This window comes from Pipistrellus kuhlii, unplaced genomic scaffold, assembly GCF_014108245.1.
Source record: "Pipistrellus kuhlii isolate mPipKuh1 unplaced genomic scaffold, mPipKuh1.p scaffold_m20_p_8, whole genome shotgun sequence".
NCBI classification, from domain to species: Eukaryota; Metazoa; Chordata; class Mammalia; order Chiroptera; family Vespertilionidae; genus Pipistrellus; species Pipistrellus kuhlii.
Genome location: NW_023425584.1, coordinates 56,518,605 through 56,535,518, shown reverse-complemented (window position 1 = coordinate 56,535,518; position 16,914 = coordinate 56,518,605).

Below are 16,914 nucleotides of genomic sequence, written 5' to 3'. Positions count from 1 at the left end.
AGTTTTTTTTCTCCATTTTGGCTCAATCCTTCCCTCTCCCAACCTCCCCACTCCCAGGATCTGTCCACCATCTCTTTATAAGGCTGTCTCTATTTTGCCTATTAGCTCATTTTGTTCATTAAATTCCATATATGAGTGAAAGTATGTGATCCTTGTCTTTCTTGATTGGCTCACTTCACTTGGCACAGTAATCTCCAGATCACAAAGTACAAGATTTCCTTCCCTTTTTCCAACCCAGTAGTTTCCCATTATGCAATTGTATAATAGGTTTTTTATCCACTCATCCACTGATGGGTACTTGAGATGCTTCCATATCTTGGCAATTGTAAATAATGCTGCAATGAGTATAGGGTTGCATTTATTGGAATTAGTGTTTTTGCCATTTCCCCCCCTAGAATTTGATGGCTTAGAGATGAAATATAGATATCTAGTTGTAATGGTGTTTAAAATATATTCCCTAGTATAAGCTATCTAACACTAGTAGTTCATATTGGCAAACTTTGTAAGTATTTGTTGGTGAGTCAATCCCAGGTTGTTAGGTAATAGAGCAGAAGCATATAAGCCCAAGATAATATAATGATGATAAAGAACATAATTATGATGATGTTCTGCATTCTCCTGAAGGGTCAGCAAGCAGCATTGAACTTAATAGGTCCTTAATAAATATTTGTTGAATAAGTAGCTGCCTGAAGGAATGGATTTTTGTTTAATTCCAAGCTATTAATATGCTTAATAGATGTATATTATTAGATGATGAATATTTGCATATAATTCTTGTACAAATTTGGAGTAAGGTGTCCTGTCTCAGCATTATTGACATTTAAAAGCAGATCATTCTTTACCCTGGGGATTAGCCTGTAGTTTGCAGAATATTCAGCAATATCTCTGGCTTTTACTCAGTACTCAATATCTCTGGCTTTTACTCAGAAAAGTAGCGCTTTTCCTTTCCCAGTTGTAGCAATAAAAATGTGCAGACAATGTCAAAAAATCTCTCAGAGAAAATTACTGATCTGGATGATTCCTCATTAACTTTCATAACTATGACAGAATATGGAGTTAAGGAGAAGATAATTCTAATTTTTTATTTTTCCCCCCAAAATTTAATAGAATTGATTTCTAACCATAAGTTACTTTTAGATATACTTATTATTAGGCATCAGTTGGACAGCTTTTTAAAATCTATATTTTTTTTATTTGATCCATAAGTAAAAGGTGCAATAAACTGACTATAATATGCTTCTTCATAATTACTTAATGAACATGTTTGTCAATGTAAAAAGAAGCTAATATTCCATAATCCTTCTCTATTTGGCATATTTTTATTTTTTTAATTTTATACACTTTAATTTAGCAATTCCACAGAATATTCTATATCAATTCCATTCCTAATTTGGATTCAGTAGTTTGTAAATGTATGGCCTTGTTTTGTTAAGAAATGTATTGTTATTTCTACTGCTTACCCTTACCTCACTCATTTAGATAGCAACTATGCCTTTTTATTTATATGCTTACATTATAGGGATAATGCAGATTATACTAAGATTTTTAACATCTGTTGCTTAAGTAGACTTTTGTGTAATGAGAGTATAGAAAATGGTCTTAAAGTCATACCTTTTAAATGACTTTCGGGTGCTTTAGACAGAAAAAAATATCAAGTGCTTAGATTGCTTTTTGGATAGTGAAGCTCAGTTACATGGCTGATCTAGGAGTTTGTTTTCATGGCTCTGGTCCCATTCCATTGCAGAAAGTCCAGGACTGTGGAAACCTGAGGTGGATACACTGCTCTGGTGAGGCCAAAATTCCGGAATGAAGCCTAACCTCATGCCTGCATGTTTACGTGGTAGACTTAGTCACTATAGGTTACATTTTATTTAAATATTTGAAGTAAATTTTAATTGAATAGTCTTATAGTATATGTAATCTCTTAGGTCTGACATCTTTCACTCAGCATATATATTTTGAGATTCACTCAATTGATAGCATGTATCAAATATTTATACTTTTTAATTGATGGGTAGTATTTCATTGTATGGACATACCAATTTCTTTATTCATTCACCTGTTCCATGAATATCACAAACCCAACAGAAAATGAGAAAGTGACACAGAGTAATCTATGGAAAAGTCTTTCTTACACTGGTGAGTTTTGTCCTCTTGACAACTCAAATAGCCTTTATTTTAAACCAGGGAATATATTTAAGAGTTATTATCATGACAATCATGCAGAAAATTCCCAGGTTAAATTGAGCTCCTAAAAAGAATTCTGCCACCTTGTGAGTCCAAACTAAGTCAGTCAAAAGGCATACACTTTGGGGCCCTGGCCAGAAAGCAATGTGGCTTTGACTGCAGAATCAGGGGATTCAGAGACTGAAATAGATGCTATCAATAAAAATGACCTTGCTGTGCCTGTGGGGACACCAGAAACATTGCCAATTCATTTTGTGAGCCTCGAGCAGCTTCCAAGGTTAACCTTGCTTGATGTAGCTGCTGTCTTCTTCTATGCCTGCTGATCCCTCACTTCCTTTCTAGCTCTGACTCCACTTATTTAAGGAGAAAATGGGTGGGGCTGAAGTCTGTCCCCAAAAGGCCATATGCATTTGTGAAGTAATTCAGGAAGGAGAGAGTCTTAAACATTTATGGCTCTTTTGAATACTGGCACCCAAATGCCATCTACTTGCTCATTTGGTGGTGGGACCAGCTGTATATAGATGATTGAGTTAAGGCAAGGTTTGCAGTAATGAAGAAGCTAATGCAGCTGTGTGATACCAGTTCATCTTATCTAATAAAGAAGGTATATGCAAATTGACCATCACACCATCACAAAGATGGCAGCACCCACAGCGGAGGTGGGGTTTCTATAACACAAGATGGCTGTAGCCACAGTAGAGGCTGAGTTTCCATAATGAGCCTTATGGAGCAATTAGTAGGGACCTGAGGTGGCATGGTGCCCAGCTGGGGCAGGGGACCTGAGGCTGTGCCCTCTGCCCGGTGGGGCTTGACAGGAGACCTCAAGCCATGCCCCCCATCAAGCAGGGCTTGATGAGAACCTCAAGGCACAACCCCTGCTCCAGTGCCATGCTGTGGGACTTCAGGTGGCACTCCCCCACCCCAGCACAGGGCTGGAGACCTGAGGGTGTGCTGGGGGAACTTTAGCTGTGCCCCCCTACCTGGCATGTGCCCGTGGACCTGAGGCTGTGCTCCTCCCTAGTAGGGCTTGGTAAGGGCCCTGTGGCTACACCCCCCAACCCTGCAGGGCTTGATGGGGGCCCTGAGGCTGCACCCCCTGACTGACACTGGGCCAGGGAACCTGAGGCTGCACCCCCTGATGGTGGTGCTTGACAGGACTGGGGCCAGCTGGGTCTGAGTCTCCCACAATTTTGAGGTGCCACGGGTGGGTGGGGACTTGATTCTGGGTCCCATGCTGCACCCCAGACTCTAACAGGAGGAAGATTTTCATTTTCATTTTACTAATTTTATTTCATCTCTGATACTTCTATTATATAGAAAGGGCAAATAGCAATATGAAAATATTTCCTCTAATTAATCCCCTTTTAATGTGCACAAATTTCATGCACGGGGCCACTAGTTATATAAGTGTGACTACATGCACTGAATATATAATTGATATTGATGTTTTACATACCTGTACTGTGCATAAAGCCATTCTCCCTATCAGAAAGAACTGCATATAGAAAAGTTTTATACCTTTGAGACCCCACAATCCTAATTGTTTCTTTTTGCTGCAACTCTCTATGACTGATGGTTTCTGTCAATTGGAGTCACTGGTAAAAGGAGACAGCCCTCATCGAGAAGCACACCTTGAGGTGGACTAGTCACCTCCCTAACAGAGGTACTAGGTACACCTCTGGAAATGCAACTTGCTGCTGGGCTTTTCCAAAACTGAAGTCCTTACTTGTAGAGGCCTGTGGTTCTCTGACTTGATATTTTTTTTGAGGGCTGGCTGGAGTGGTCAGTTCAATTCAAAGACTACTTGCCAAGTGGGAATTACATATTCAAGAATGAGGCTGGTCTGACTACAGGGACATCTCAGTTTTACATGAAGAAGTGGCAATTTTCCCTTCACAGAAAATGCTATTCCTAATTCTGTCAGTGGGAGCAAAGCCACCAGCTCAACAGGGCCTCAAATTCACAGAGATTCCCTTCAATGCCCCCGTGTGATTCACTGAGGGTTTGGCTAAACTTTTTATCAGCGAAGTCCACAGGGCAGCTCTGGCTGCTCCACCTCAGCAACAGCTGTGCAGAGACACAACTGGCTGCAGTAGCTCTACCAAGTGGACAAACCGTTACCATTCTCATACAGGCTCACACTCCTCTCAGTGGAGCCTAATATATATATTTATCATGTATAAACAATACATTTATACTATATAATAAATCATACAGTTTAAATATTTAATATTCATTATTTATTCTCATCATGTAAGCATTTTATCTAGTGACACACACACACACACACACATATTCTCATTATAAGTCGAGATATCTGTGCTTCCTTCTCTGTACATTTCACTCTTATAGATACACTCCCTCCAAGTAGATCTTTTTTTTTTCTTTCTGTTATTAACACTGCTATAGGGATCCTCGTCCCCCCTGCCCCCCCTGTATCTCCTCACCCATTCCCTATTCCCCTTTTTGGCCTTTACACATTGTTGTCTGTGTCCATGTGCTATGGGTATATGACTGTATGTTCCTTGGTTAATTTGTTTTAGTCCCTCCCCCTCCTCTCTGAGATCTGACAGTCTGTTCCATATATTCATGCCTCTGGCCCTATTTTGTTTACCAGTTTATTTTGTTCATTAGAGCCCACACGTAAGTGAGATCATATGGTATTTGTCATATTTTTAATGTCTCCGGGGCTTTTGCCAATAGTTGAGCTGTTTGACATGCCCCTTGGGAACCTACCAACTGGCAGATAAAAGTAACTCTCTTTGGGACACTCATGTCGGCCTCCATGTAAAGATAGTCTTCTGATCAGATGAAATGTAAACTGACTATTAATCAAACCTCCTTATCCTAGAATTTCACTGATTCACTATCCAGGCCTGTTGCTGACTGGATTCTTTATCATATGCAGCATGGGAAGAAATCTATTATCACGTACTAGAACCCAAGTAAAGCATTCTGTTTCTGATGCAGAGGTTACCTGACCTAGACTGAGACTCTTGACAGAAGTTGACACATTTGTCTCATTGTGTAGATGACTGCACTGTAAGAGGCATGGCCTTTGCCTCTTCCTTGCTATTGCCAACATCAACCTTTTACTTCTTATTTGGGGCTAATTATGGGGACTTAATGTTGACATTTTTTCAGGATAAATATTGATGTTCCAATCCAATCAGCTGATTTCAGGATCACAATCATGATATTTAAAATTAATCTGTGTCATGCTTTTAGATTTCTATGCTATTTGCAGTCTGATAATGGTGTCGCTCAACAAAAACCACTCAGCAATGGCCTTACAGAAAAGGTCAACCATCCATATAATCCACAAGTATTTATTAAATACTAAAATATTTTTATCCAAAATTGATCCCAAAATACTTCTGACTCTAACCCCTTCACCACCTTGTAGAGTGCACACCTTAGAAAGGCATTTTGGTCAGTGAGTATAGCTGTACTCTAAAAGGGATCATCTTCACGTGGCCAATATCTGGGTTATGATCAGCATAAAATAATTGGAGGGTTATAAAAAGCTATTTTGAAAATTTTGAATTCTGTCATTGCATATTGCTTCTTTATTTCCTTAACAATACTCTGAGTGACAGTGTGGCCAAAGGGAGACCTAGGGAACTAACATTAAACCTAGTTTCAGCCATCTGGATTTTCTTGTTGGATTAACATGGTCATAGATCATAAAAATAATTACCATTTGATTTAGTACACAGCTCACCAAAATCACCTTCAATTGCCTATGTTGGTCAAAGTGTGAAACATAATCAGTTTCTGTTAGTTTTATAGAAATGGCCTTACCCTTCTTGCATCCGACTCCTTCAAACCAAAGTTCTGGTTGTGAACAGGAAGATGGCGCTACAAGAATGGTGCACACCCAAGTTTTGGTAATTTAAGAAGAGAAACAACACTGTCGTCTGGAAGATACATGGAAGGAAAGCAATTAATGGTCATTGTCATTCAGACTCACTCCTGAAACCTTCTTCATGAAGGAAAACATCTGGTGTGTTTCTCCCAAATAGTTCCAAGCAGCTTAAATTTGTCTGACTTGGCTTTTTTATCCCTCCCCAGAGAAAACTGAACAAAAATTGATCTCCATTCTTCTTAATCTTACTGAGAAGGCTATCAGAAACATCAGAGAATGTCCCCTATTGAATCACCAACTACATAAAACATCTATTAATACCTCTAGATAGCCTGAACATTCCCATAGATGTCACTCTGTAATTTGATGGGGTGGATGAATGTCATTCAGCAGGTTTCATGGACAAATGTCCTCAGATTCTTACTCCAAAATCAAGAACTAGACTAATTTTTTTAAAAAACGAATTGGGAAGTGCAAGTTTTAACGGCACTCCTTGAGGCCAATGTTAGTACTGGCAACCTTTGTCCCCTCAATGAAATAGGTCCCACTTGAAAGAGGGTAATTATTTAAAAAAAAAAAAGCACACAAAAACACCACAAAACTTTCTTTGCAGGGCCAACATATGCACCTTCAGGGTTATTAATTTTGTGTCAAAGCCAAATATTAACTTACCGCCCTCCTGAAAATATAGAGATGGATATCTTCGAGGTGAATATAAGACACCATCAACAATTTAAGAAAACTATTGGTAAATTATGCCAGACTGATCAATCATGTAGATGACTCTCATCTAACCCGAGGCTTGGTTAATTGGATAAGCTTCTTGGAGAAATAACTGACTCCTTATTTAAGCAGGCAGTTATCTAATGTTCAGCATCCAATTAGAAAAGGTGCTGTGAACTTTGTCCTTAATTTTAGTTAAAGTAATCAGTAACACTTGGCCCTAGAAGGCATTGGATCAGTCCCAGCTTATTGGTGAGGGTCATTGTAGTTGTTTTGGGTGCCCTAGAAGTTGTCCTTGAGGGTCAAGGCAGAGTATGCACAATTATCACTACACATCAATGTACCTGGGTCAATACTTTGGCCCTAGTGTAAAGGTCAATACGGAAATGTAGAAAGAATTCCACTTGGGTTTGCAAGCTAGTCCTTGGGAGATTTTGTGATTTGGTTAGCCAATTGGTTTTGCAGTCCTGAGGGTCATGATTGAGGTCAATTCTGCAAGATGGTCTCATTCTTCTTTTAGAGTCCTGTTGATAGTAGCATTGACTAAATGTTGAAATAGAGAAATTAAACATATTTGGTTCCAGGGTCTTTGTCAGATTAATGAGAACAGCTCATGGAGCATGCACACGGAGACATTTGCCAGAAGCCAAGACAGTATAGAAATAAGTTATTATATTATTGGTAGGAAATTCTCCATGGTTATCTACCATTTCTACATGTTTTCTGAGCACAGGGGCTGAGTACTTTCTTCTGAATTCTTTTTGAAGAATGTGTAAGTCACAGCCCTGTAAGATAGAGTAAAGTTCCTCTCTAGAGCGAAGTCCATGTTTTCTTTCATCTTTGGAAGATAAAAGTAGTGCATTCCTTTAGAAGAAAGGGCAAGTGTGCTTACTGTGCAATAGAATAAAGATGATGTCTTCCTGTACAGTATACATGTTTATTGTCTACTATAAAGTACTAGAGGCCCAGGGCATGAATTCATGCACCAGTGGAGTCCCTCAGCCTGGCCTGTGGGAATTGGGTTGAAAATGGCTCTCTGACATCTCCCAAAGGGTCCCAGATTGTGAGAGGGTGCAGGCCAAGCTGAGGGACCCCATCTGTGCGCGATTGGAACTGGGGAGAGATGCAGGAGGTTGGCCAGCTGGATAGGGATCTTGGGAGGGTACCAGGGTGTGTCTGGTCCATCTCGCTCAGCCCTGATTGGCCTGACCCCAGCAGCAAGCTCACCTACCAGTAAAAGTGCACATGATAGTGACTGGTTGACCAGTCGACTGTCTGCCCACTAGTGGTCAGTGCATGTCTTAGTGAGCAGTTGAGCAGCCTTAGCATATCATTAACATATTATGCTTTGATTGGTTGAATGGCTGACCAGTTGACTGGACACTTAGCATATTAGCCTTTTATTATAAGGCATTTTCACTCCCTAACTTAGAGTTCCTGTCCTAAACTCCAATCCCACTACAGATGTCACCTATTTCCCTTTATGTTACCCTTTGGGTTTTGGAGTTTGGAGACCTAGAGGAAGATAATGCTGATACTCTGGCTACTGCTATTGCTATGAGCAATAAACTTTTCTTTATCTCTGATGCACTATTTTTACGTCTTTTGTCAGGATGCATGAAACTGTAGTGTGCGACTGGGCTAACATTTTAACTTTGATATGGATAAAATTTTAATCACTTCACAGCTCATGACACTGTTTCTTGTCCTTTTCTTATATTGTGCTACTATTGACATGCCTCAGTAAATTGGAGAAAAGATGCCTAAATCTTAATATGTAGGTTATAAACCATAAAAAAAGAGATTAGTAAAAAAATAAAGGAATTTTTTCTATTCTCAAAATGAAAAAAAAACCAAAAACAACAACACACAAAACAAAACATCAGGGAGATTGGTTAAGATTATGACTAAATATTACTTAGATCCTTGAACTAGAGCACAGCAGCTTGCTAGGCTAAGATCCAAGATGTAAGATGGTATATGTAAACTGTAATATTTACAGGAGGAATCCTGTGAAAGAAGGTTCTTGAAAACAAGTCTTACAGTTAAGTTTTACATATAATGTGGTGGAGAGCAGTATAGTAAATAAAGCTGAATAAATTGCCTATGTCTATGCCAATAACCTTAAGTAATGCACATTCACTTGTGTTGTATGAGAATACCATTAACGTTCTAATACCCCTATTTCTCATACTTTTAAAGATCTATTTGGTTTATCCAAGAAGAATAGCATGAACACTAGAAGAATGCAGAGCATATGTACTTGAAAACCAAAGACTGTATATGTAGTTGGAAACTAATGATATTAGCAACAGATGTATATCTGATAAGATAAATTAGAGTCCAAAAGCCCAGCATGGACAGGGCATAATTATAAACCAGGAGTACAATGATCCTCTTATGATAGAATGCCTCCAGTTATAGGCTTTTGAACATAAATCTTATTATATAAAGATGTAGTGTTGCTTCTTCCCTCTTGTTATTTACTATGGGTATCTGACTTAGATACGTATATCTGCCTTGGGATATCCCTTTGACCCATTTGTATAAAGCCTATCCTAGTAATATATTCCATCAAATATAACCATGTTATTTGTTGATTCACTCCTGAAAATTCATGAAGCCACACTCATTTTATTTTTTATTTAACAAAAAGCCTAATTTTAAGTAATTATAAAGCTATTTACCATAGAGATGTCTTGAATTTAAGATTTATTTGTCATTTTTATTTCATCAAAGTAGGCTCAGAAATCTCTTAGTTTCAGATGAATTTTTGTTACTAGCTGGGTATTTGAAAGCCAAAATTGGAAATTTTAATGCTTAAGTCCACATTTTATAATGTGAATGAAAAGTTTAAATATGTATATTAATGAGTGTAATTTTATAAGCACACATAGAAAGGAAGAAGTGACTCTCTCAATTAACTACATTTTATCAGTAAAGGGTCTTATTTGTTTTAGAAACAATGGCAAAAAGACTGGTTAACTTGTCAAAAAGAAGATTTTTTAAAATCGTTATCAGTGAACACCTCATGAAGCCTACAATGTCATAGTGATAAAATGGCCAGAAACCAGATTGTTTAGGACAGACAAACAGTAAGATCCACAGCATTTTGACATTCACGGATTATTCTTCTCAAGCTTCAGGTGTAAAATGGATGTAATATTCTAATATACTTAGCTTACAATTCTTTTGAAAAATATTTAGGACTGCGTCCCACACATAGCAATCATTCAATACATATTAACTATATTTATTTATATTGTCAATGGGCATTTTTATAAGCAATACTGCTGTGGGAATGTCTTACTTTCACTGAAGTGCTAGAAAGAAAAATAAAGTGAAATTAAGACTCAATAAATTATAAAATAAGTTTTATTTTATGGTGCTTACATTGTGTTGTCAAAAGATATATTTCCAACATTGTATAGATATAATGATAATAATAATCTATACTAATAATAGCCTAGAGCCAATAAGACCTAAAGGACCAGATGGACGACCAGTCACCAGGAAGTACATGAAGCACCTCTTGGTCCCTCCCTGTGGCTCACAGGCTCTTATCACAGCAAGGCTGGTGGCAGGTGGGGTGAGGCGGGCACAGTGAGGTTAGGTTGTCAGTCTCCTGCCCAGGGCTGGGCTGGAGTCCTCACAACCTCACTGCTACCTCAGCAGCTGCAGGTCAGGCCCAGAGAGAGTCCTGGAAAGAGAGTCAGAGCCTGATGAGCAGCCTCTATGGCTACTGGTGAGGCCCAGAGAGAGATAGAGACAGGGCCTGATCAGAAGCTGCCGCAGCTTCTGCCGAGGCCTGGAGAAATAGAGAGGTGGGGCCTGATCAGCAGCCACCATGGCTGCTGGCGAGGCCTGGAGAGAGAGAAAGAGGCAGGGCCTGATCAGCAGCTGCTGTGGAGGTTGTTGATCGGGCCTGGAGATAGATCCAGAGAGAGAGACATCTGTCAACCAAGTGTTCTGGATTTCCCAGAAGAGCCAATGGCTGCCTATGAGGCAGAGCTTTAGATGCTGACTGGCATAGAAACCAGCCAATCAGAACCTAATCTGGGTGAACTTCGAAGGCAGAACCTCAGGTTGGGGCTGAGGAGGGATTTTAAGGCCAACAGCTGTTTGGTATAAGATGTAAGAAAGCAGTTCAATTTTTTAATAACTGGTTTGGCAGTATAGTGCCTTTGACTGGCTATCAGTTCAGATATAGGGATTATATGTTTTGTCTTCAAAGAGCATCTCCTCCTGCTGAAAAAGCCCTGCCTCCCCATTTAAGCAATCCTATCCTATCCTATATAATCTATCTATACTAATAAAAGGGTAATATGCTAATTAGACAGGGTCTACTGGCCATCTCGAGATATCCGACTTCCTTCCGGACAAAGCCATGGTGGTGGGGGCTGAGGCAGAGGCAGTTCATCCCCTAAGGGGTCTCTGATTGGAGAGGTTGCAGGTTGGACTGAGGGAACCCCTCCCTTCCTGCCTGTGCACGAATTTTGTGTACTGAGCCTCTACTAATTAAATAACATATCAGGCTGCCGAGGACTACGCTTAGTTAACGTGACCCATTTGGTCATCTTGTTTGAGACTATTAGAACCTGACTGAAACTGGACACAAAACAGGTCCAGGCTGCCTGTTACTACTTGAGCCAATGAAGCACTGACATGGTTAAATCTTATATGAGCACTTATTCCAACAGTGCAAATTTAATTATCTTATAACAAAACTGTTACTATGTGTGTGTGTTTTTTTAATTCTTACCTGAGGATTTTCCCCCCATTGATTTTCAAAGAGAGTGGAAGAGAAGGGGAAGGGGGAGAGGGGTAGATAGAAAGGGAGAGAAGTAGAGAGAGGAGAGGAGAGGAGAGGAGAGGAGAGGAGAGAAGAGGAGAAGGAAACATTCATGAGGAAGAGATATATCTATTGGTTGCCTCCCATACAGAAGAATAGAATCTGCAACCCAGGTACATGCCCTTGACTCAGAATCAAACCCATGACCCTTGGGAGCTTGGGCTGATGTTGTAATCACTGCCAATAATGTGACTTTATCTGAAACATAAGCCAATTTCAGTGATAAGAAGAGCTCTTTCCAGAATATGTGTTAAATATTTAACACAACAATTTAAATATTTATTTAAATTTCTTGAATAGTTGCTTGAAACATTTATTTATTTGACTATATTTTGGTAAACCTATATCATATGTTTTTACTACAGAAATATTCTCTTTCTAGTATAGTTTGTAAATTAAGGGAATTAATGTTTTTATTTAATTATAGTAAAATAACACCTTAACAGCTTTACTATTTTAATGTGCTTCTATGGTTCAAAGGAGTGTATTTTATATTTTAGCACTCAGAATGTGAATCTTTAAAGGGCTTATTTGTTAAACTTCTGTGACATATGTGGAATTTGTGTTTTCCTGGTTAAGAACACAAAAATATTTATCTTTTAAATTGTTCTTTTATTTCAGTTATTCATTTGAGTTCATTTGCAATATTACATTATATCACAGTATGTTATATTTACATAATTTAATTTTAATTTAGAACTTTGTTAGTAAATTTCTAAAAGATATTTTCGAAGCTTTATTATTGAATAGGCTGTTCATCAATTATGATGGTGTTTATTCATTTGAAGAGTAAGGTTTATGGTTTTCAATATTGAATCTAGTTCTGCAAATCTGATAGTCCAAGGACAGTAGATTCAGAGCAGGTCAATATCATAAGAAATCCCTGTTTAAACTGCAATTATTTTAATTGATTTTCTTCTTTTTTTCTTTTTTAATAAAAGCTCATCTCAATTTATTACATTCAAAGTGTACAAAATTGAAAGAAAACACAAAAAACTGTGCTCTCTAAAACTTGACAAACTTTCTGTAAAGAGCCAGAGGGTAAGTATTTCAGGCTATCCTATGCCAAATAGTCTATGTCACACCTGCTTACCTCTGCCACTTTAATACCAAAGCAGCTAAATAATAAATTAAGGAATGGGTGGCTATGTTTCAGGAAAATTTTATTTGTAAAACAGGCAAAAGATTTGGCCTGCCAGAGTGTGCCAATGAATGCTTCTCTTTAAAAAATAAAAATACACACACACACACACACACACACACACACACACACACATGACTTTATTGATTTCAGAGAGGAAGGGGGGACATAGTCATAGAGGAGGGAGACATAGAAACATCAATGATGAAAGAGAGACATTGATGAGAGAGAGACATCGACTAGCTGACTCTTGCACATTACCTACTGGGGATGTGCCCACAACCAAGGTACATACCCTTGACCAGAATTGAACCTGGGACCTTTCAGTCTGCAGGCCAACACTCTATCCACTGAGCCAAACTGGTTTGGGCAGAAAGTCACATTTCTAACAAGCCACAGATAGCAAAGAACCGTGCTCTCCTTCCCTTCTCTTCCTACTGGCTAGTACAACTTCCATGATAAGGAAATGCACTTCTATTTTGTTTAAGCCATTGATATGTTGGCCCTTGTGCAACATCCAAAATTATGTCCTAACCATTACAGTGGTCATCTGTTCATATTTTAAAATATTCTACTGTGTGGTTAAATTGTGAGGATTAGATTTTTATTGAATTGTTTCTAGGACATTTTCAACAAAGGGTAAATATATGTCTATATGAATAGAAATTACATACTGATGAAGAAAAACAGGTTTAAGGAACAGGAAAATGATTCACAATAAAGAAGTATAATTATAGTTTTTAATGGGAAAAATGATCATATTATGAAGTGATCCATAAATTAAAGTAACAGTAAGATTTTATTTTAGTAATAAAGTCTCTTCTGATGCTTTATTATATGTATGGGGAGTATTAATAATGTAATGCTCTTGGCTCCTCTCTGCCCTTTTGTTCATTCTCCTGTAGGTATCTGGCTGATAAGAAACTTGGCTTGACTCAGTCAGCCCTCTATCCTTATTTTTTCTTGTGAGGAAGTTACTTACAGAAAGCCCACGTTCTCATCTTTTTCTCCAGAACATGCAGCTTAAGGGGAAGACTCTGATGAATGTGTGTGTGTGTGTGTGTGTGTGTGTGTGTGTGTGTGTGTGTTTTGTGTGTGCAAATGTGTGAGTAGGAGGAAAGGATTACAAGAATGTGCCTTTGGAAAGAAAATTACTGTATTTTTCGGAGCATAAGACGCACTTACTTTTCCCCCCCAGAAGTGGGGGGGGAAAGTCACTGCGTCTTATGGTCCAAATATAGCCTACACATATACTTTAAAAAAAAAAGTTTTTTTACTTGTCCGGCTCTGTGTGGTCTCTGTGTGCTTGCCTGGCTCTAAAATGGTTCTAAATGCTACTGTTTACTTTACAGGGTTGATTACATGTGTTTATGACTGTGATGTTGGGTTTTAATGCACATGAAATATTTTAGGACACTATTTGTTTCAGAATCTTTTTTTCTTCATTTCCCTTCTCTAAAAACTGGTGCATCTTATGGTCCGGAGCGTCTTATGGTCCGAAAAATACGGTACATTTATAGGAAACTGGCCTTTGACTTTTAGAAATAGGCAAGGAGTACATTTTCAAGGGAAAAACATACATATTGACTGAAATATTTTTTTACTGTCAGCTCAGAAGGCTTTGGCTTCTGAACTTTCCTGAATGGGCCTGACATTTTACATTTAGCAGCTTGCAGACATTGATATTGGATTATGAAGCTGAATTTTACAGCTGTACTTCAGCCTGAACAATAAATTTTATCTATAAGGTCATGTAGTATCATGCCCTTAGTGGGTGACTATAGCTTATGCAATTTTTTTTTCTTCAAAATGAGTAGGTTCTTTTTCTTATTTTAAAAATATATTTTTATTGATTTCAGAGAGTAAGGGAGAGGGGGATAGAGATAGAAACATCAATGGTGAGAGAATAATTGATTGCTGCCTCCTGCGCCCCCTCTACAGCGGATTGAGCCTGTAACCCGGGCATGCGCCCTACCAGGAATCAAACTGTGACCTCCTGGTTCATAGGTTGATGCTCAACCTCTGAGCTAAGTCTTTCCCTATCAAGACTAACTCTACCTCATCAGGTATTAATGAAGTGAAGATTCAAATAAGACAAAATAAGTAGTTCAAATGTTGTTGTTGTTTTTAACATGAGGAGTGAGAAAAACATATGCTACTGTAAACTACATTCAGCATGTGATATGCAGTACTGGTGAGGTCCCAGCATTACATTTTAGGCTCATTTACATAGGCAACTCATAGTTGTTCCAATTTCCATTTTCCATTCAGGCAGTGGGAAATGCAGAAGGGGGAAAGAGGTGTGAACTCATGGAATCTGTGTGTAGGTATAGGAGTCATCATCTGTCAGTCTCAAATTGGCTTTATCTTTTCTACTAACATATGAAGTATAAATCATTTTTCATGAGATAGATTTATTAGACCTAAGGATTTCTATACCGAGTTGCAACAGACACAGTCACTGTAACTCAGTTCCAATTCATTTCCCAAAATAGTTTAGATTCCTTGTAATACAATCCAGCCAGGTTCAGTTTACGAATCAAAAGCTGCCAGAAACACAGTGTTTCAGGGACATGAATATTACTATGTTTTGAATATGTTGGAAGGAAACAAAATATACTCCAAATAAGTCATGTTGAATCGAACTACCACAATTACAAATCTCTAAAAATTTTGCACTCAGGCAGCAATGCTGTTTTAATGTCTCTTTCTAAGGGAGAAGACATATGCATAGTTGGATACTCCCCCGCATTCTTATAGTCATGCTCCCCATGGAAAACAAAGTAGTCCAAAACCAACCTTTTGCAGGAATATATTTCACAAGTGAATTTAACAGTACAGATGTTAAATTGCTCTCAGCTGGTATTGGTTGTGATTCTGGTGAAGCAGAAACCGGGATTATTAAAAAAAAATTTTTGCTTAGTTTTTCCCACAGATAGTGTTATGTTCTCAGTATGATCATACATCAAAATTAGGAATCAGACCTAGCTGGTAGGTCTCAGTGGATAGTTTTGGCCTGCCCAATGAAGAATCCCAGTTTGATTCCAGTCAAGGGCATTTCCCCAGGTTGTGGGCTTGATCCCCAGTAGGGTGTGTGCAGGAGGCAGCCAATCAATAATTCTCATCATTGATGTTTCTCTCTCTCTCTTCCTCTCCTGAAATTAATAAAAATATTTTAAAAATGCATTAAAAAATAGGAACTGTATTCTAGGATCCTCTGCCTACTCTTGCAGTATTGTGTTTTATGAAAAATACACAGTTGGTTATTCAGATTATCAAAATATAATTTTCATATACACTAGGTCTTTATCTATAGGTTCTAGGGCACAGCTCCCCAAACCCTTGGAATTGCCTAAATGGTGAGAGTAATATTGTTATGTTAATGAGGTGATTTTTAGAAGGCACATAAGGGTGGGGCTGATTGTCAATGGAGCCAACCATGTGTCTAGACACCCCTGGCAAACTTTTTTTTTTTTCTTTCAAGGGGCTTTTGGATTTTTTATCACATCATTCTTTGGCCACACGAACTTATCAAGTTAAAAATTAACCTGCTTTATTATCAAATATTTAATTAATTCTCCCCTAATGCCTTGGCAGGGCCAGACCAAATGATTTTGAGGGAAGCCCTCTGGTTTAGAGGGTTGAAACTGTTAGTTCCAACTGTTAGTGCCAGAGAGTGGAAAAGGCCTAGGATCTGAATCAATTGCCAATGCCAATGATTTAATTAATTATGCCTATGTGATGACCCCGCCATAACAACCAAAATAATGAATGGTAGGTATTTGGAGAGCTCCTAGGTTGGAGGTTGTGGAGATTTAGGGAGGGTAGCACTCTTGGAAAGGACATAAAAGTTCCACCCATTTCCCACATACTGTGCCCTATACATCTTCCATCTGGCTGTTTCTGAGTTGTATCCTTTTATAACAAATTAGTAATCTAGTAAGTAATATGTTTTTCTGAGTTCTGCTAGTCACTCTAGCAAATTAATGGAATCAAAGGAATAGGTTATGGGACCCTCTGATTTACAGAGAGTTGCTTAGAAGTATATGTAGTACCCTGAACTTTTGATGGGCATCCTGAGTTAGAAAGGATCCACAGAACTTCCAATTTGGATCCCATGGGTCAAACAGGTTACAGCCTGGG